The sequence below is a fragment of the Temnothorax curvispinosus genome, unplaced genomic scaffold, assembly GCF_003070985.1.
Source record: "Temnothorax curvispinosus isolate PA1 unplaced genomic scaffold, ASM307098v1 QBEX01005011.1, whole genome shotgun sequence".
NCBI classification, from domain to species: Eukaryota; Metazoa; Arthropoda; class Insecta; order Hymenoptera; family Formicidae; genus Temnothorax; species Temnothorax curvispinosus.
In genome coordinates, this window is record NW_020214791.1 from 1,587,053 (window position 1) to 1,609,107 (window position 22,055).

The following is a 22,055-nucleotide window of genomic DNA, read 5'->3' on the forward strand; positions in this document are numbered from 1 at the left end:
CGCGTATTCGTGTTACCCGAAGCGCGGAAAGTGCGCGAAAGTACCGTACGCGAAGGTGCGCGAAGGTGCACGAGTGTCTCGAACGAGTGTAGCTCTCCGCGGCTGGTAACAGTGGTGTCGTGTATCGTGTGAATTGGCATGAATGGCGTGCATTCGTTTATCGCGGTAATTCGCGAGATAGCCATGGGCGTTTGGCGGATCGTGACTTGTTAGGGCGATCTGACAGTTCCTTCTCGTTGTCTCGTCGCGACGTAATAGCGGGAGTGCCGCGTAAAGTAGTGTCGGGCGATCTCGTTGTAGGTATCTTTCGGTGATCGATGCGCGAGCGATCGTAACCTTTCCTTCCGCGAGTGTGAATCCGTGTGCCTGGAGCAACGACATGGCGTAGCGGGGGAGGAGGAGAGGCGGCCCGGAGAGGCATCGGGCAACGGCGGAGCAACCCCGAGGTGAGCGATTTTTCTACTTACCTGTTATTATTTGCCCGTTGTTCATTATAATTAATTGTGGCCGTGTGCTGTAATTCGGATACCGCTTTGCTGCGTAACGTAAGATATTTTTTTATTATTTGAAAACAAGATATAATTTCGCTGAATTCATACTTGGATACCGAATGCAACAATTGATTCTTATGCACGAATAAACGAATCGTCGGAAATGGAACTCGCCGAAATTATACACGAGTTGTTTCGACTTTTGTTTTAAAATACTTTAGATATTTAATTGTTGTTCAGAAGCGGACTAATTTTTGCAATTTACTTTTTATAAATTTTTAAATTTTCATATCGGAGTATGTAATTAGCTTCTAATTTCATTATTGTTATTTTTTGAGATATTAACTATTTCGGGCGTTGCTATAATGTATGAATATGTTTTTATTTTACAGATCAACGTTCCTGTTATAACTCCGCTGCTGCGCATCGTTTGGTGAGTGTCAAATTATCTTTTATTCTAGATCGAAATTTTTTTTAATATTATTGGGATTATACGCAGAATATTAAAATCAGACTAATAGACGTGTGAATTATCAATTGCTGGGAAAGGAGGGAGTGAAAAAAATGTCAAGTATCATTGGTAAATATGAGAGTGGAAAAAAAACAGCCCCAGACAATGTATGAGATCTGTGGTTGAGCTACTCGCCGAATTTTAAGTACCCTCGTGCCGGACTTGTCGCGTCGAGCTTTAAATGCGGTTGAACATTCCATAAAACATGGCACTCGTCATGGTTAGAGCACGCTCTAAAATCTCTATGCAGTCGGAATACTCTACTGTCAGAGTCACATTATTTATGCGAAACCTCTTCGCCCGATGGTCGTTTCTTCGCTATTTATTGGTCCTCGAGAATGTTCGCGTATTACCAAGTTCAGAATCGAGTCCGACTGCGTCGAATAGCTTCTTAACTCGACATGTAGGTAGTTACGAGCGAAGATATCATCTAGTAATAAGTAATAATTTCCGGAATACGCCTATTTTTTCAAATAAATATTAGTTAAATTAATATCAAAATGTGTAATAATGTATAACAATATTAATCGTAGTAAAAAATTACTTCAATTTGATTATTCTCATATTAGCTTAGAAAATAGCAATAAAATAGTAAAAGCAGCCCGACGAATTTAGATTTTTTTTTAATTAAAAAAAATGTAAATCTGCATAATCCACATACATAGAAATTACTAGGACGATTCTTTAAATCAGTCAAAGTAATTTCAGCGTCAAAGTAATTTCAAAGTAATTTTGAGCTTTTTATCACCGTTAGAGAATGCAAAATTGCTTTCAATATATTAACGAAAAGATTGCCGCGTGTCAGCTGTCTGCAGTTCATGCGATAAAAGTTTTTCGTTTCGAAATTCCCTCTGTGTGTGTTTTTGGGGGAGCCGGTATTGCGCGCATCAATATTTCAGATAGAGGTGCTACTCGTTGCGCTTGGAATTCTCACGTCCGACACGTCGGTGAAACGAAAACCGGCGACGCTAATTAATTCAACCGCCAAATGAATTCAAATCGAAATGATGGGCACTCCTGTTTGCGCTGACGATCCGTCCGGTGACAAGAATGTTTTAATTACGCGCGCTGCACACCACGGCTGACACACAAGCCGAGTCCAGGTTAATGCGGTAATTCACATGCACTTTGACTGTATTCGGCAAACATCGAGCCAAACTCGACAAGCCGGCTTCGATGTCACAGACCACCCTTTCGTACCACCCATCCTTCCCGTACGCCAGCTTGTATATCGCGCGTTTCCCCAAGCTGAAATATTCGATACTCGACTGCACGTTTACAAGCTCGATTTCGACGGAAAAATACACTTTGCTCCGCGCGTTCTTGGAGGGTGAAATATTAATGAAATCTTGGTGCCGTATTTCGACAATGAAAAATGAGAAGCGTGCGAAGGAAGATCTCGCAATGGTTTTGGTTTGAAACCTTTAGATGAATTCGGAGTTCATTCGTTAATCGTCGAATTTATGTACGACAAATTTATCGTCGTATACGTGATATCTATAAAATTAATCGCGGTAGGTATTTTTAATTATTAAAAAATCATTTATATAACATTTTCCGCAAAACATAACATTCATTCACAGTATCAGTGATGTGACGATGAAATCACTTTACTCGGTCAATCATCGTCAACGTCACGGCCTCGGATGGCAGCGATGCGTTCGCTAAAGTAACCGGTCGTCACATACTCCCTTCGCATACTTTCATTTTCCGCGTCTGCCGCGCCCAACAGCCCTCGCTGCTCTTTTCAGTTTAGTCGTGTTTCATTACTCCTCATTAGTCTTCCCGTGTGGTACTTCGTTCTCTTTCGTGTTGCACGCGGTCTCCCGGAAAAGCTTGCCTTGGCTTTGCGAGGGCAAAACATGGCGGGCACTTCAGCGGCACTTTAGTGGTGCGACTGAAGGCCCGGTCTTTCACACTTCCGAAATCAGTCGGTAGACCAGGCGTCGGCAAATAAACGTCTGTGAGTGGCGGGGACAAATTATGTTTGTCCAGCATTTAACGTTTTGCTAACACACGCGCGACGGCGAGTCAACCGGTACGTTCGATTTTGTCGACGGGTGACATTGTGTAACGAGCCTTTGTCCGCTAAATGCGCGTGATGATTGTCGTTTGACAGTTCATTATTTTGATATTGTGTAGTTTTTTGCTTGTTAGAGAGAGAGAGAGAGAGAGAGAGAGAGAGAGAGAGAGGGAGAGTAACGGTTAACATATTTAGATAATTGTATCGAAGGCAAAACTGTACCAATCGCCAAAAAATTGTAGACTGCGAATAGCATGACGTAATAACGAGATATTATCTTTCCATAAATACACATACATATAAGTGTACACTTGACAAGTATATTAGGCATATCAAGCATGTCTTTCAACTGATGTTATTAATAATTATAATTTTGATCTTCAAAGAATATTATAATACTAAATTTAAATTTGAAACATAAATAGAACTATGGATTTGGATGTCGAGAAAAACAAATGAAAAGGCGCGTGTAACAAGTCACCCTTGGGAAAAATATATGTTTGCTTCCATCGCAAACTGTTGCTGCCGCTTTTGCTTGTACAAATGCAAATGTCACGTTCAGACCACGGCTCATCTCAAACAGTATAACTGAGAGGACACTCCATTATGTTGGCAGGATTTTGCAAAGAGACCAGAGTGTACCATTGCTTTTATTGCTTCAAGAAAAGCACTTGAAAGGGGGGTCGTGGATAATCATTTCAATGCGTTTACATGTATTCACGTGCATTTTGATATCCAAATTGTTATTCACAGAAATTTTATATGCTATATTCCACACGAGAATAAATTTCTGATATTATTTATTATATTATTATTGAAAAAGATCAAAATCGCTATAAAATACTAAAAATTTTGTCATAATTTAGTTGAATGTATTTATATATGAACGAGTTATTGTAATTAAATGAAAGAGTTTGCGAAAATCAATGAAACAATTTTACTTCAATTTGGAAAATGTAGTAACTGGTTTTAACAAAATGCATCTAAGCAAACGCATCAGCAGAGAATGCGATAGAATATGACGTAAAAAGTATACAATGTAACATTGGCAGGCGCGAGAAACTTCTAGGTTGTTTTGTTTGCCAAAGAAAACGCGTTTTGTGCATACATTCTTGTCAGATACTGACTTAAAAGAACAAGAATTCACGTATAAATCTAAATTAACTTATTTAACACGTGTGAGAGATAGTTTTAATATCTCGCATTATAACGTTTATATGTGTAGACTGTAGACCAAATATAATACTTGTCAGTTCTAAATATACATACATTTGACAATCTAGTTCATAAAATAGAAAACATATTCGATTAGAAATTATCACTTCTAACGTCGCAAGTTAAAATTTCAAACAGAATATAATCTATCTCAGCGAATCATTGATCGCTCAATTCTCAAATTTATGATATCTAATTATTATTTTAAGATCATATTTTTTGGAAGGTGCATGAAAGATATAATTTATCTAATAGATATATAATGCGAAGGAGAGCATACGGTTGATAAAAACGTTATTTGGACTTGGTTGTGGTGCGGAGTCGCGGAGTCAGTGTGCTAAAAGTATTGTCGTATAAACAGGCCGCGCGTAAAAACCGCTTGTATTCGTTCAGCAGACCCAACATTTCCTTTCTTCTTTCTCTCCACGTCTTTTTCTCTTCGCATCTCTGTCTAACGTTCGCTTAGCTTTTCTTCTTCCCCGTTATAGAGAGATCCGCGGTCTTTATAGACAGCTGCACTCACCTCGAGGCGGGGCAGGGGTTAAGTAAACACTCTTTACAATCTCACCCCCACAGCGCACTTCAGTCCCGTCCCTTTTTCTATGTCGGCACCATCTCTATCGGCGTCCCTCTCGATCCTTTAGCCGCTTTTCTCTCGCCCTTTCTCTCTCACGGCCGTTGCGGAACGCTGAAAGTTGACGCGACCCTCTCATTAACCACCATATTGGCTTTCGTTGTCAACGCTTTCTTGCGCCATGTCGCCCGCGTTCGTTCCTTCCGTCGCGGCTTCGAACTTCAGCTTCGCGTTCGCTCGATAAATGGAAGAACCGGGCCCGCACACCGCGCTTGTTCTTCGCCGACGTGCTATCGTCGAAGTGCTTCTCAATGAGTTTCTCCCGAGTTCCCTCTATCGACGGGATTGATCGTCTCCTTCCCTATTCGCGTAGCCTCAAGATGCATGTACACCGGATTCACCAACGTGTGAGCACTTGAACTTGATATCTCGTCGGTGGCCTTTGCCGATCATTGTCAAAGCGCAGGTGAAATCTAAACACTTTAATCATAGAACGAGCGTAAAGATTACACACACCACACCCAAGTGCAGAGAAAATTTTGAGTTGTGCTTGTTTATTTTGGTCATATTACATAAGAGTCATTACTGAAACTTATATGTTTATATTATTTCGGTAAATCTGTATTTTTAATTATTTTTATTAATGTTATATATTTATACGGATATAATTACATGAATAAGGAATATTAAATCTTAAACGCGCGTGCTTGAGATAATCGCGCCAAGTGATTAGTAGGTAGAGGTATCTGTAGTAAAATATTTAACATGATAATAAGAAGAATAATGGAAAGAAAATAATATAATACGGATTATTAAATGTATAATTAATAACATCACACCATACAAAGTATTGCAGAAATGTGACGGAAAAAGTAAACAAGTACATTGTAAAAAACCAAAGTGTAAAAATAAGACGATTTATAACAGGAATATAATATAATATATAAATGTATACAGTTCTGTTACAAATTGCACAAATATTACGCCCATTTGTGAAAGAGCAATTTTACTTGCTCTTTCTAGTGTAGAGACAGAATAATGGTTTTAGTGTTTTAGTGTAACCTTATGCGCTGATAATAACGCGATATATAATTGAATGAGAGATTCTAAGTTATTATGCCCAGTAACACGTGATGCACGCAATCTTACTTTTTAACGAAGGGAATGTTTCAATTTAAAGATGTATTGATTTATTTTCTTACATTGTGGAATGTAATTCGTGATATATACTCACATGTGGTACGTTTTTTTTCTTTGCACTCAAAAATTAAAAAGCAATATGAGATTCGATAAGATCAAAGCTAGATTGAAAGTAATATGCTTTTTGCGAGCGCGGGAATTTTTAGGTCGATTGACGGAACGGAAGGAAATCTCACGGAAAAGGGGAGAATTTTCCCCGCCTTTCGAATAGCTCGTAAAGTTTTAACACCCTTGAGCCATGCGAGTCTACGGATAAAATAATATGACTGCGTTTTTCAAAAGTGGCTTTTTCGTCCCCACTCGCTTTGCCGGTTCGAATTCGTTCGATTTTAACGAACAACGGAGGAACTTTGAATCGTAAAACTTCTCTGCCGTATGAGACTGAAAAGAAACGCTATCCCGATAAGACGTTCCAATTTCACGTAAATCTACGAAATAAATCGATCGTGTTGATTAAATCAGATACGAAAGATATAAGAAAGCATGTGCATGTCAAATAATCGATATATAATTTCTGTTGTTTATTTTGAAATGTATTTTTATCTCTACTTCGTTAATATAAATATCTGTACGTTGTGGAGGACTCTGTAATATATAAATACTGACTGTGCAGCTGGATATCTTGATAGAGACGGTCGGACAATAAAACAGCCCGATTTGGTCGGTACACGGTTAAAAATATAGACACTATGCGGTTTCTGCAGAACGAATGTCGGAATGCAAATCGAGCGGGCGAGGCTAGCTCACGGAGATTGACAAAGCGACGCAATCACGATCCTCGGCGGGTAATTAGTTAGCAACGCGCAGCGAGGCTTGATCGCTTTCGATTTTTCTCGCGCGCGCCGCTCGTTAATTACTAACCACGATCGATACGCTACCGCGAGCGGTGAGATCACAGCAACGCGATACAACTAATTTTGCCGCTGCGTATCGCGCGCGGCTTATTTCCGCGGTCGTAATAAAAGGGCCTGTAATAAATTTAAAGGACCACGTTAATTGTCCTAACCTCGCGCGTTTTAAACGCGAAATGCGCGAATCGCATTCGCCGTGTTATGTTTATCAATTCACTGGTAATTATACCGCGGATACCCGAACTGTATAGAAATTTTATGCCTCTATATTATTACACAATGATATTATATTATTTGCATTATATTAGTTAATCTAACGTACATCCCTCGAAACGTATACTGTATTCATATTGTTAATTTAGTTATTGTTAATTTGATTAGAACAATATAACTTTATTAATATAACTGTAATTTATCGCGCGTTAAAGGGTAAATCGTGCTAAAGAGTGAATCGGATTTTACATTAGAAACTCGTTCAGAAACTTCTTTTCAGCGACTTCAACTTACTCCGCTAATTCTTTTTGTCGCTAGGAGAGAGAAATAGTTGCTCTTACGTCCAATTACCGTTTGCGAACACGCTTTTAACCTTAATCCGACTCATCCTTCACTCTTATTCATTCACCGTTACGATACTTTTTCATCGCAGATTGGGCTTCACTCAATCGCGAGAATATGGGCGATTGGGGAACACCGATAAAGTTTCACGGCGTCAATTTCACGCTGCCGCATGAACTTTATTTTTAGATAGTGAACCGGCAGATCGTCGAAACAGTTTACCACAATATTTTCTATTGATGTATATTGTATACGGATACGAACATTCGAAAGCGAGACTCTTTCTCCAGGATTCTATCAAAATTTTTGTGCATTTACAAACGCGGGCACACGGTAATATATATCCGCGATTTTTCGCGATAGAAATTTTACTCTCTCCTACAAAAATCCTCACTGAGCTCGCTTCAATAGATAGCGCGCTAACCCGAGATTAAAAATACGAGTTTAATTAATGCATTCCACATCGCGCGGTTTGAGATAACGCCCGTTCTCGATAGTTAACCATTCCAGCACACCAGAAATGTAAACGTCAGTTTAATGCAATAACGAAAAACGTGTCGATAGTATTCCATCGAATGTAATTGCGATCACGGGTCAATTTATCTGTAAACACGATTCCTATCTCGGTCCATTCACTAGAATTGCCTTATTTAATTATGTTATAGAATATAGAGTAAATATTTTAAATATAATTTTTCTTTGCCGCATATACACACGCACATTTCCATGACTTAATGATTTGTTGTTACTATATGCGATATAACAAACGATATATTTATAGATCTTTATCTTATAATACCGCGCGCGCTGTTGTAACATTATAATCAAATAGAATGCATTAGAATCAACACGTTTATTCTTTTCTTTTCTTCATGTCATTTTCATTGTCATGAAACCAGTACGATTTTAATGAGCGACGAATGCTAACTAGTTTCCAACGTATCGACATGCGAGGATCGAACGACGTTCGGCAGTTTCGTCATTCAATTAAATTTCCATCTATATCGTATTATTAATCTGCCAACTCACCTGCGGTTTCTCGATCGAGCACGATGTCTTGTTCAAACAAGCCAATCAAATATCTTGCCGAGCTATCCCGCGGGACTCCACGACTCTTCGCTTCGATAAAACGTCATAAATCACACTGACGTACATAAGATCGGGAGTATTTATTAATTTAACCGAGACGGCCCCGAAATCCATTATGGGTGGTTACGAGGCAGAATACGATTAGCTACAATACGCGTCCTTCAACGGGGTGATGTCGGCCGTCATAAACTACCATCCACGCAGAAGATTTTTGAACGAGAGTTTCGTTGTTGAAGACGCGGGCAAGTCATGGACCCCCGCGTGTGCTCGATATATGGATTACCAACTGTGCTTGATGCACGATTAATAATCACCTGTTTCACAATACCAATCTTACCACTGAATACTACTGATAAATCGCTCTTATTTGTAAACGTATTTTATAAATGAAAATTATAAAAGACATATGGCTCTACGTCTAACGAAAAATAGATGATCATTAATCTACCGTTAATATATTCACTTTCGCGAATGCGTATTTATAAAGTATTTTTCGGGATCAAGAAAGTGTGGGTGATCAATGTTGATGCGCAGATAAAATTAATTAAGATCCAAGCAAGGGAGGAGTTATCAACCGCGGTGTGGGGGCTAGTCGGTGCTGAATGAGAAACGGGAGGGATGTGGGAGAGGGATGCAAGGTGCGACAAAGGGGTAATGGAGAGAGAATATATATTTTTTACCGTTCCTGCGCCAGCACCGATGCGGATTAACGGCGAAAGTGGATAAACCGGGCGTCAAGGGCTGGTACCGGCGCAGGGGGGTACGTACTGCCAATAAAACCAAGGGACGGGGGGAGGGGCGAGGGTGTCAGTATATCACGTGGCTCTGGCTGGTCGTGTCCAACGATACAGTCCAATATATTATCCAGATAGCCATGCTAATTCAGCTATAGTCCCCACCGGTTTGCGCCTGACCGAGCGGCCTCCGTGTCACACGGTTGCTGTGCGTGTCGTCGTTTCCACACACATACACATGCACGCATTCACGCGCGCGCACACGCACACACAAATATTCACACACACAACACACACTTACACACACAAACACACGGCTGCGCATAGATACGTTTCGTCATCCCGACGGATCCAACGGTCTCTCCGCATAGTCGTCCTGCGTGGCAGGGATTTCAGGGGGCATTGCATCCTCGTTACACGGTATTATACGATCGGGCGCGACAGGAGAAGATTACGTTGCATCGCGCCGAGCCGCGTTTGACCGGAACGAAGATCCACACGCATCCTGCGGGGTCCATTAATAGGTTTATTCTTGAACGATTACCAATAGCGCGTTTGTTATCGGTTCCGATATCGGAGAATGCAGTGTGCTGATAACGTAATAAGCTGATTGCGCGACCGGTAGACGCGTGGCGCAGCCGAGAATATATAACGAACAGGTTCGCCTCAAGTTGTAAGAGAAGATATTTAATGTGTAGATGAAACTTAGCTGAAGACACAAAAAGATGAATATGTACGCGTGTTTCTGGTTTTCTTATTAAATCTTTTTATGCTATACGTATATTGGCAATATTTGAAAAAACATTTTCTATTAACATATAAATATTTTTTCTATTGATTATTATCCGCCCGTTTTTTATAGAAAAATATTTTATTCACTTTTAATTTTTATATTGGAATTATGGCGATCGATAATTTTTGCATTGGCGCACATGAATTATCGTTGCACTTACGCTGGGACTGCACTGTTACGTCGCGTCGGAAAACTGTCGTTTCGTTCGCTTTGAACTCCTAATTGAAGGTGCTCGCACGTAACAAAGTCCGGAATACAATTTTGCCGATTTTGGTGTGTTGCGCACGAGAATGGACGTTATCCAATTTCGTTACTCCAGCGCTCGTATCGCTTCGTATCGAGAGAGGGAACTCTTCTAGAAAATAATATTACGCTACGTTTCGTAACCGCGAGAAATGTTTTGAAAATTTTCGATGGCAATATTAAAACAGAATGTTCAGTATGCGATAATAATTTATAAATTATTGCCTCGTTGAGCTCTTACTCGTGAAACATTTCGTGTCCAATTTTTTACAGTTAAGGGAGCGCGAGTTTATGATTTATTATAGAGCGTTCTTTTAAAAAACTTTAAATTATTAATCTGACGTTATATTAAGAGGGATATCTCTGGAAGCACCAATATAGATCTATGAACTATTTTTTTCTTTCTCATTCTTTTTCTCCTCTCGACTCCCCTTTCTCTCGCATAATATTTCCTCAACCTCCGGCTTAAAGGAATTAGCGCTTGTAAAGCGACGAAACATCCTCGTGTTACACCTGTCGTCGTGCAGTAAACTGGTTCCGACGGAGATACAGGCGCGTTTGCAACGGTCTCAATTAGCCTGGCTTCGCAGTTCGTTAGACCCTTTAAAACCGGTTTGCAGCGCTAAATGTTTTCAGTGACGGGAGCGCGCGAACGCATACACGCACACATACGCTCTCACACACACACACACATACACACGTACATACGCTTGAAAACGCATGTAGAAAGGATGAAAAGCAAGCGGAATGAAGGAAGTGAACCAAGGTCGTTTCCAAGTGAACGAAATTGCGTAACGCGAGACATCGAGGGGTGGTAACTAGTTTAACCTGTGAAATTTAGTATGGTTTATTCCGGCGGCGTGAAAACTTATATATTCTCTTACCTGATATTAAGATCGTGTTCTGTCGTATAAGCTTCAGTAATAGAAGCGAGGCGTATAACGCACGATACGCCGATATTTATGGATACGATTACATTATTTTGCACTCATTTAACTGTTCGCCAATATGAACTTAAATTTATTTCAAATTATACAGGAATCATACAGTAGTGAGATAGGAAAAATATCGTTCTTTTCCAATAATACGCCATATATGAAGTACTATAAATCTAGAGATAAAATGGATTCTTTATTGTATTAAAACAATTTCTACGTACTCATTTGTTATATATATTAGTACAGTACAGAATAAAAGACATTTATCTTTGTAAAAAACTAACGGTCGTTATTGTACGGGTGTAAATAATGAAAAATTTTGGCACGAGAGAATCAGAGAATTGACAGACCAAATGACCCATTAAACGGAGTGGAAATATCGTCTGCGGAAAGTTTGTCCGTTACTGGCGGTCGAAGTAATTAAACTGAAAACGTGTCAAACGGACGTTTGTAATGTCAGCATTAACGAACACGTTTCTCACCGCGAGCAATAAAACTTCATAACTATTTCATAAACACAGATAGGTGGATTGTGCGAGAGATATCGATATAATTTATTTTTCCCGCTTATTTCCCCAGGGATCTTCCTCCTCTTGCCCAGATATTGAGACTTCTCCGAACGGTACTCGCTTTTTTCGATTTTCTGCACGCCTACCCCCTTTCAACTGAAATGAATTTATTTTTAAAAAGGATTGCGTACATGGTGAAAGCTGTATCTGCAACTGGACTTCGATTTATGGATAAGTGATTTGTGAAATATATATATTTATCAACACTTGTCAGTTTTTGCATTTGTCATTTTTTTATTTTTTACGTCACATTTTGTAAATGCAAAGAATGTTAAATCGAGACAATTCCAAAATTGTTTTGTGATGCATGCAAATTTAGTATTCGCAATTAACAAGTATAAATGGAGATGCATAATTAATCGAATGCTGATAAAAGCACACAATGCATAATTCCTGGAACCATCGAAACACCAAAAATTCCATGCAAAGGCGCTTCTTCGGCGTGTCTGCCCCCCCCCCCCCCCTATTGAAGTCGACGATATTGCGCTCCCCCAGCACGCAGAATTCTTAATTAAGCACGCTACGATTTGCGAGGGCTTTTGATTTCAACGATCGGCCTTCCCTCAGCAATAAAGCCGCGACTTAGCTCGAAGTTGAGAGAACGCAGGGATCCCATCTCTATCTTTCTCACTTTCTCTCTCTCTCTCTCTCTCCCTCTTTCCCTCTCTCCCGGTGCGCGAGTATTTTCGCGCAAAAGTTAAATCCGCGCGCGTCGCGTACTCGAGGGCTACCTCGAGCGTACATTATTTCATTAACCGTGCTTTCCTCATCGACCTGCGCCATCCTCTACCTCCAACCTCATCGTTACCACTACTTTCGCAAGCGGCGCGGACGCCCTGTTCCCAGTTCAGAGAGAACGTGCCACGGACATGGCCGACGTCGGTGGGTAATAGCGTCGCAAGAATGAAACCAAGGAAGGCAGCGAGGATAAGGCAGGGCGACCGCTTCGCCGCGCTGCCCCATTCTAACAGGCTCTCCCTTCCCTCCTTCCCTTCTTCTCTCCTACTTCCCTCTCTCTCTTTCATATTAATTAATTTGCTCGAGAGTTTTAACGACTTATTGCACTTCAATTAACTCATTTTAAATTGCATAATCCCCACACCTTGGGGGGTTAGAAACCGGTACCCGCGATAAACTACAATGTACTCTCGCTTCTACGCCACGGGAGACCGAGACTGACCATGTTATGCACGTATAAAGTGCTGGGCAGTCGCATATAATTTTGCGTATTCCCTATATGGCTTATCGATTTCAACCCAAAGTAACATTTTACATTACTAATGACTTATTTTATTAACGTCAGTTTTAACTTGAACAGTAGTTTAACTTATTCTTTATCATGCTGTGAGTCGGCTAAATCAAACTCAATTAGGTAGTAAAAAATAACAAATTAAGATCAACCATAAAATTTGCAATTAAATATAATTACGTCGAGAAATGCGATGTATAATACTAATCAATAAATTGGAGTTTACGTGGGGAACAGAAAACAGACTGTTATTCAGGAGACCGCACGCGATACAATCTCCGGAAACGTTTCAAAAAGTTCAGAATCGAGACGGGGGCTCGCATAGAAAGTCAAAGCTCGCTGCCGCGGGGGTGGCAGACCGCGACCGATCTGAAAGGAACGGACTGAAGTTTGCGGAGGGGCTCCGGATCGTCTGGAACTCATTCGTAACCGAAGACCGATCCTGCCCGTAATTACAATTCGAACAAAGTTATGCCGGTTCGGAGCGGCGGAGGATGTGTCAAGTATTTAATCAGTGCCGGGCCGAGTCTCTCTGCGTGAGACAATGGGTGGCGACCAACTCTCTTATACGAAGCTTGTCCTCACCCCGTCGCGACATCCCTTGCCCTAGCGTTCGTCTACTTCTATAATAGCACGACTGCGGGTGTAATTATGTCGACCTCATTTTAGAACGGCTTTACTTCTCTTTCCGCGCATTGTACTGTTCATCCATACCTTCTTTCTCTATCGAATCTCTTGCATGTTTCATCTCATACTTTTCCCTTGTTTTTGTACACAATCTCTCTCTCTCTCTCTCTCTCTCTCTTTCTTTCTCTTTCTTTTTCTCAGCATTCTAGTCTTACGTCTCTTTTTTAAAAATCCCGTATGTTTCGCGTATTTGTAATCTGTTTGTTATCTAACTTATGGTGATACATGAACAAATTTATGTCTACTTAGACGGAATTCCAAAAATAAAAGTAGCTCAGTGGTATTTCGTTTGTAATCTTTGGTATCTGATCACGCGGGAGGCATGCTACCCCTTGCAAGCCAGTACATCTACCCCTTGGTATTCGCCATCTCGATATACGGCAGCGACGTCTGTTCCTCGAATCACGCGCGGTCCGTACAAATTCCCGAGCTACACGCAAGCTGCACGTCAGTGGCTTTCGTAAAGAAATCCGTTAACTGGCTAAATAATTACGTTCTTTCGGTATAAAGGTTAATCCTCTCAAAAACCGCGTTATCCTATATACATTGTTTCTTTAGTTTCTTATATCATTCTGTATTTTTAAATCGGCATTAATAAATGTAATTAGTTAGTACTATAAATATCAACTCATATTTTAAGTAATTTTATACTTCTGCGAGAAGAGAAAAAGTGTTCTATTATTTGTTTAGTAACTAATGGACATAATCTATGGATAACACAACTAATAACTATATCTATACTATTGTTATATTATTTAAAGCAAAAAATCTCTCAATTAGAAAAACGTTGTTAATTTGATAATTATTGGCCTTTAGGTTATTAAAAGTTTTAAACATGCCTCAATTGTTGGCAAAGAAACGTCATATATTTTATAATATTTGACGCACTCTTGATGAAGCGTTTCAAACAAATTCGCTGGAAATGAGCACATTAATAATATTACAAAACATATTAATGCGTGCCTGTAATATATTAACTCGTGAAACGTTTTACAACTAAACGTATTCCTGATGAGAATGACGTGCATGGAATATAGAGCGTAACAGCATTGGTTTCCCCCGTGTATTGCTCGCGTGCGGTTACACAAATATGGGCGAACGCACTCCAAATTAAGGTTTAGAGTTGGTACAAATCAGTATCGAAGTTATGGACGTGCCGAGCTGATAAATCTAAATCCCTCGCGATTGTCTGTCAATTATTTATGATTGGCGGCAATTTGTCCAATCGAGAATAAGCCCTTTCCTACTGGATGGAGTTTACCGAATGCCATTCAATGTTTCGGACTGTATTATCCATTTCTCTCTACCATGTTTTTCTCGTCCGTGCATAGTGCCCGGACATGTGTTTATAAAAAATCTAAAGGAAAACAATTAAACTCATATTTCTCAAAACATCTACATTGCACCGAATAGAAATGTTATCGCGAACAAGCTACGCATTGGTGTAAAGCGTAGTTTTGATAACAAACGTTACGTTATACTGAAAATTCAATCGGGGTCACGGAATTTCCATTTAAATTGTATTTTTGCATGGGATATAAATGTGCACTGCAAACCCAATTAATTAATTCTGACAATCAGTCCCGATCCTCTTCATCGTGAAACAACATATCAGGTGCAGCGACATTTCAATAGACATTATACGTTATTGCAAAAGGTACAAAGGTAACAACGCACCAAGGATGATATTGACGCTATTTCCAGCCATACAATACAGAAAGTTAAAACAAAACTGCTAAGCTTCTAGTACTTTAGCTCTGAAAAAGAAACTAGACTTTCCAGCTTCATTCCAACCAACGATAAGCAACCGCATAAAAAGCTATACTCGCGTGACACGTATAGAATTTTTGTCTTTTTATTTTTAAGCTTTCTTTAAATATCGCAACTCTGATATTGCATTCTCATTTATCCATTCTGTTATTTATTTCAATAAGTTGATAATTAATCAAATAGTAGCTGTGAGTTAACAAAACATTTCCGATAGCTCATCGGTGAAATCGCAAGTTCATACACCGGTGCTGATTGAAATAACGTACACCAATCGGGTCTTGAATGAAAGCGTCGCAACACGGCGTTAATTAAGCGAAACGAGAAAATTAATGATGACTAACTTTCGGCGCGTTGAATTACGCGCGCGCCCTCCCGACTTCGCCCGCGACATGTAATCATCGTGGCGATCGAGCCCTTTTTTTGTATCCGTCGAAATTTATTTGCGTGATGTTTCCCTAACAAGCCATTGCGTGACGGCTTTACAGGATTCAATAGAGGACCGGTCGAGTTTTTGTTCCTGCGTAGCGCTCATTTATGTGCGTCTCTCTTTTTCTGGTTACTTACTTAACTAAGTTTACGCAAAAAACTAACGTCGCGTGCGACTGCGGCGAGTTTTCTAGCGCGAACACACATATACGTCTATGCGACGTGGGGAAAAAGTTTGCGCACCGCAAGTAAATTAATTGCTCGTGCCGCAAAAGATCTAATTAATTTTGTTGCAAATTATTTTAGTTTCTTCATTCATATCATATTATGGTAATACGATTAGTCATGCTCTTAAGAAGTGGAATTTTGCAGAAAATATAAAATTATAAATTTTATTAAAAATTAAAAAATCTTTCCTTATAATATTAGTATATACATAAAATTCGTATTCTTCGCAACACAGAAAAATTAATATGTGCATATGTATTTTTTTCTTAAACATTTATTATTTATTTCTTATATTACACAAGAGATTTTGTCATATTAAATGATATAAATCAATCAATTTACAAATTATCTAACGTAATATTGTTTTTTAAGCCGCATTAATTTTTGACATAATTGAGATGAATGCGGTGTTATATTTTTCATAAAATATTTACACGTTGTTAAAAAGTTATAAAGCTCTACGCGAGAGTTGTAAAAGCTACACGCAAACTTTGGCAATTGATGACTTTATCAGCACACACATAAATCAATCGAATTCACGGTTGAACACGATTGAATTAACATCTATATTCACGATTCGATAAGATAACGCATTTCTGTAAATATTCTCTTTGAATTTTTAACCTTTGAGTTATTATGCATCCTGTATATTAATTGAACGAGATTGCAAGCTGCTTCGTTTTGCCAAGTAACAAATTGTCTCTTTCTTTTTTTTATTATCTGGTCGCGACACTTTGCTATGTTGCTATCCTTCCGTCCTTCTGCTATATTTCTGCTTTGTCAACTGTTTTCTCTATCTTTCTCCCGTTTACGGACCACCCACGACTTTGGCCAGCCCTTCCACTCACGTCAGCTTAACGTCACTCATGCTCGTACGGCAGGCCCTTTTTGTCACACTCTGCTCTTCTTGCGTCTCTCCTCATTTCTCTTTACTCTTCTTTATCCTACCGTGTACTATTTTAAAGCGCGGGTTCGAACTGACAGCTCCAGCGCTAAATATTCGCTAAACGTTTGCTGTACGTTTAACCAGCTATATTATCAGCTGTCATCTAACTAGTTATTTACGTAAGAGTGACAGATTGCTTGTTAAATTAGATAATTAAGTTAAATCATTGTCATTTTTCGTAAAAGATAAATATCTTTGTAAAATAATTATCTACATTATTATTTTACGAGTATATGAGAAACTGGAAGGCGTCTTATGAGAAAAGTTATATGAAACTTAAACTGTGCTTGTGTTAACGATTGTTTAAACAAGTTTTGTTGTAGTTGTAGACGATAGCTGCATAAATTAATAGTAGTAAACATTGAAAACTTATATTCTCTTCTTGTCGGTAAAAATACGCGGCACATTCAATAAAAAACCATTTATAATCCGATATCAGAAAAAGATTGTCTGACACGAAAAAATGCAAAGTCACACTTGTTGCTCATTTGAAGATGAACATAAACAATGGAGCCATTGTTACTTCATCGAGATTTTTCCTGTTTCTCTGATCAAACATTAAATAATTCTTTTACTTACATAATTTTACTTACAAGTTTACTCTATAAAGTATTTCTTACGTAACATAATAATACTCAAACTACAGAGTTAGATAGACATCACGGATAAAAACTCACCAGTCTCACGTTGACGCAGCAATTTCCACTTCGGAAGTCTAACCAAAGTCTGTCTCCCACCGCTTTTTCCGTCCGTACTCTTCGGCCTCTATAACTCTCTCGTCATGTCACGTTCTAACTGCCTTCCCGCGGTCCCCGGAGTCTACTTTACACAGATTGCACTGCACGTCACAGCTGTCCTCCCTTTCCGTCTTCCCCTTTCCCCGTACAAACTCTTTAACAGTCGGAAAATATATCAAGGGTCCGCACGGCAGAGCGCCAGTCAAGTCAACGAGATATTAACGTTCTTTCCGTATCGCACAATCAGTGTCCGTAAATTCGAGATCGATGAATAGGATATCGGCCGTTTGGAGAACCCTCCGGGAAGACTATGAGACTTTCGCTCTAACCTCGTGATTGAGCATGTCGTTGTCACGTGGTCAAGAGGAGGAAGAAACTGTCTGTCATGAGAGGTTTCAATTGCTTCTTCAAAGAGGTTTTCAATTTTAAAGTGTAAATGTAAGAGACTCTCTCAGGAACGCCAAGAAACGGAGATGTCTCGAGAATCCGCTCGTCTGAAAAAGTAACGTCATAGACTTATCGGTGGTTACGATAGTTCAGAATTTTTGCCTGACAAGTGATCCATCTGTGCGCTCTGAAACGAGATTCCTCGAGGTCGTATCTCGGGATATAAGTCGCGGCACGTTCGCGAGATCGACGGACGCGAATCGTGCGGCCTCCGGTTTTTCGTCCGCGCTGCCTGCCGTCCGGTCACGTGGCGGTGAGCGCCACGTTCATTGATCGCGGGCGACCTTGGTGTTGTGTGTCGCGATGCAAGCTCTCGACGATGAGGTCAGTGCATGCATGGGCCGCCGCTGCGCGCCAGCCTGGACGAGCCGCTTGGAGGATATTCTCGCCGCGTCACCGTGGCGCGTTCGCGCCGAAAGATCGACGCACGAGGAAGTGGGCTACGGCGAGGACGAGAAGTGATTCGTCCCGCGTGCGGATCGTAGGGTCGTTGCATTCGCGTGTGGTGCCCCGGTCGGCGGCACGAGTCGAGCCGAGACCACCCACGTCTCTCTTTGGTGCCAACACGCTCGTGTTTATGCTCGGGTACGAATACGTTCTCCAGAGCTCACGAGGAGGAATACGTCCGTTCGCGAACTGTTCGCCAAACGTACTGAGGAACCCGGCGGCTGGTTCGCCGGTGACGTTATGCCTCCGCGGGTTCGATTCCCGGATGGGCATGCGCCACGTTCTGTACTTTCGGGGGGAGGTTGCCGCCGCTGCTGCTGCTGGTGCTGCTGCTGGTGGTGCTAGTGGTGCTGCTGCTTACTGCTGCTCCTGCTGCTCGTGGAGGTGCATCCACCACTGGGAGATATAGTTGCCATCGGTGGGGTTGTTGAGGGCTATCTTCCTTTCGTTCTCTGCCTATCGCGCTCCCCTTCGCTCTCGCGCCATTCCTGCGCTTGTCTCGCGCCGTTTTTGCCCTCGTCGTGTTAGCTAACAATTTCATTCTTCGTTATTTTAATTTAGCCATCATAGTAATTATCTGTATATGAATACATGCCGAGTTTAATCATAATTAAAATAAAATTTTTTTTAGGAGAACATATATTATGTATACATATATGTTCGCCTAGCTTTCTCTCTCTGTCTCTAATCTTGATCGCTTGAAATTTTATTCCGTAGCGTTATAATAAAGGAACTGGTTTGTTTATTATGCTGCCATACTTATCTCATTTTTATAATTGTATATTAATCTCCATTAATGGCTCATATTGCATTCACAATTTATATAAAATGTCTAGTTTTTGTTTCTTGTAGAATTATGTTTTGTAAGATATAATTTTTGTATGACATATTAATATGTTTATAGCAGAGTATAAAGAAACCTTCGTGATATCGATGTGACATGCATATCTGACTGTTCGTGATGAGACGAACAATTTAAAGAATTCATGCAACGCGTCTTTTTGAAGCAGATGTTATAAATTTGATACTCTATTTGGCCGTTTCCATGAAATGTCTATTTGTTACGAGGTAACAGTTCGTGAAGCGAAATGGAGGGTAATTACGACTGGCGCACTTGTTGCTCTTGCTGTTGTTGCCTTTCTGCTATTATTGCTGACGAACATATCATACGTTTAAGTATTACGCACCTTCATTATTTTAAAGAATTTTTACGAAAATTTCATTGCTACATTGCATTATACGTATATTCATTTAATATTTAAGTAGTATAAGGTACACGTGACAATATATGTTATTAATTGATATGTTAATAAAAAGAAGTTAATATGCTGCTTAAATAATATTAGATATTAGCGAAATTCTATATCTTTTACGACAAAGTTTCTAATAATTAAATTTTCTAAATTTTCTAAACTTGTCGATATATCTATATATGTATAATACATATGTATAAACTTGAACCGTTGTAATTCTAGTAAAACTAGTCTCTCCGATGTGTGTCCCGCGGCTCGCGGAAATGTGCAGCATGTTATTTATTTACATATTGTTTATGTTTAAATATATCGTCTCGAGTAGAATACACAACACGTGTAGAGCACATTGTATTACGTTTCTGTGCTTGTTGGCATCGCGTAATTAACGTTACACGTTCTGTAATACATGTTTCATTATGCGGGCGTTGTATCGCTGTATCGTAATTAGTAAGCTTAAAGGCAGATATTATTCACGACACGTGATAGTTATACGCGCGATAGGATGTAGGCTTCAAAGGATAAAGCAGAGCGCATAATTGATAGCGTGTGTGAAGAAAATCGCGCGTGTATTCACCCTGGGAGACGTTTCTTGCTCCCTTTACGTTAGTGTATTGAGTCTTTCCCGATTTGTCTTTATTTTCATATTGTGTTTTTTTAGGATTGATGATAAAATAATTCTTAATTAAAATCAAGATATCTTAATAAATATGAAATTTGTATCGATAGCCACTTCCATTAGAATACATATTCGAACAATCAAAAGCTTATTATCCGTACGATTAAAACGCATGAAAAAAAAAATCCCTTTTACATTAAAGAAAAATCTTTAAAAATTATAATGAAAATATGTCTCAATAATGAGCTACAGCATATTGCATTGCAAGAAAGATCGATTTTTAATTATTTCTGTTTGACTATTTATATGAAATATTGTTGGCACTTATATGGCTATGCTAATATAAATACATATCAGGTATCAGGATTGTTTTGTCCAAGTCTGTGTCGAATACACAAATAATTCTATCGTTTTATTGTAAATCTTTAAAATATCTTTTTAAACACTGATTAAACTAGGAAAAGCTTTAATAATTGTAGGTATCTTAATTTATAATAATTTAACAGCTTCCATAAACAAACATGGATATACGTTGCCCTAGGAATTAACGTTAATACATCACGTTCTTGCTGCACTTTCACATCGCATAATTAACGAATTAACCTTCTCATTTAATTTCGGTAACAATGTTATAGCAAGCAACGCGAGATTTTACCTGGCTTATAACTTTCTAATGTCCCTCACCGAAATCTCAATTACTGAGCATAACTTGAGAAGTAGCGTCAGCTTCCACGATGGCAATCGCGCCAACTTCCGACGTACGTAGAGGTACATACGTCGGCGTTTCCATTGGTCGATCGGGCATGAATTTAGACGGTGTGCCCCGAATAACCCCGGAGATTGAGACAATATATGTCGGCTGTGCCGCTGCGGTTTGCCGTTGCAGGCGGTATGGCGCTCAGCTCCAGCGACGGCTCGGTTTGCTGCACGGCCGAGAGAACGAGAAACCCAGTTAACTCGGCAGGTTGATTACAGTGCGGCAGGTGTCACGCGCTGAACTCCAAGTTTCGTCTAACCGTGCGAAATATCTTGCGAATTACGAGTACGGGAGAGTTTCCGCGCGCCGCGATGCCGCGCGCAACCATCCGCCCGCTCGTTCGCCCGTTCGCTCATCTGCCGATGCCGCAGTTAATTGCACTTGCTACAGGCGTGCACTTTCTATCCTTGCAACGTCAACATAGGGTCGAAAGGGTCCGCCGCAAGTGCACTTCGCACGCGCCACAGAGCACTGGCCCTTTTTGCCGATTGTGCTGCATTTCTCTCCGCTGGCGCTGTATCTGTATAATATATAGCGCGATATAACGTAGTCCGACGAAGGACAAGTGCAAATTTATATGCGGGATCAATATATATCAGTGTGTACGTGAATAACGTTAGCGATAGCAAATCAAATATCTTTTTTTTTATTGGCGTTGTTGCGCGATAAAAATTAATTAAAATTGGAAACGGTGGATTAGAGAGAG

General features: G+C 39.9%; 1 protein-coding gene and 1 long non-coding RNA gene across 5 annotated transcripts in view; one reads left to right on the top strand and one right to left on the bottom strand.

The window, feature by feature from the left end:
- LOC112454350 (teneurin-m) overlaps window positions 1–18,909 on the bottom strand; it is a 516,441-nt gene extending 497,532 nt beyond the window's left edge. For all 4 annotated transcript variants that reach the window (XM_025015682.1, XM_025015686.1, XM_025015685.1 and 1 more), the window contains exon 1: window positions 17,770–18,909. The gene's annotated coding sequence lies outside the window, so the exon portion shown is untranslated. The remainder of the gene's footprint in view (window positions 1–17,769) is intronic.
- LOC112454354 overlaps window positions 178–22,055 on the top strand; it is a 144,217-nt gene continuing 122,339 nt past the window's right edge. The window contains exons 1-2 of the long non-coding RNA XR_003040718.1: window positions 178–446; window positions 884–924. This is a non-coding gene — a long non-coding RNA (uncharacterized LOC112454354). The remainder of the gene's footprint in view (window positions 447–883; window positions 925–22,055) is intronic.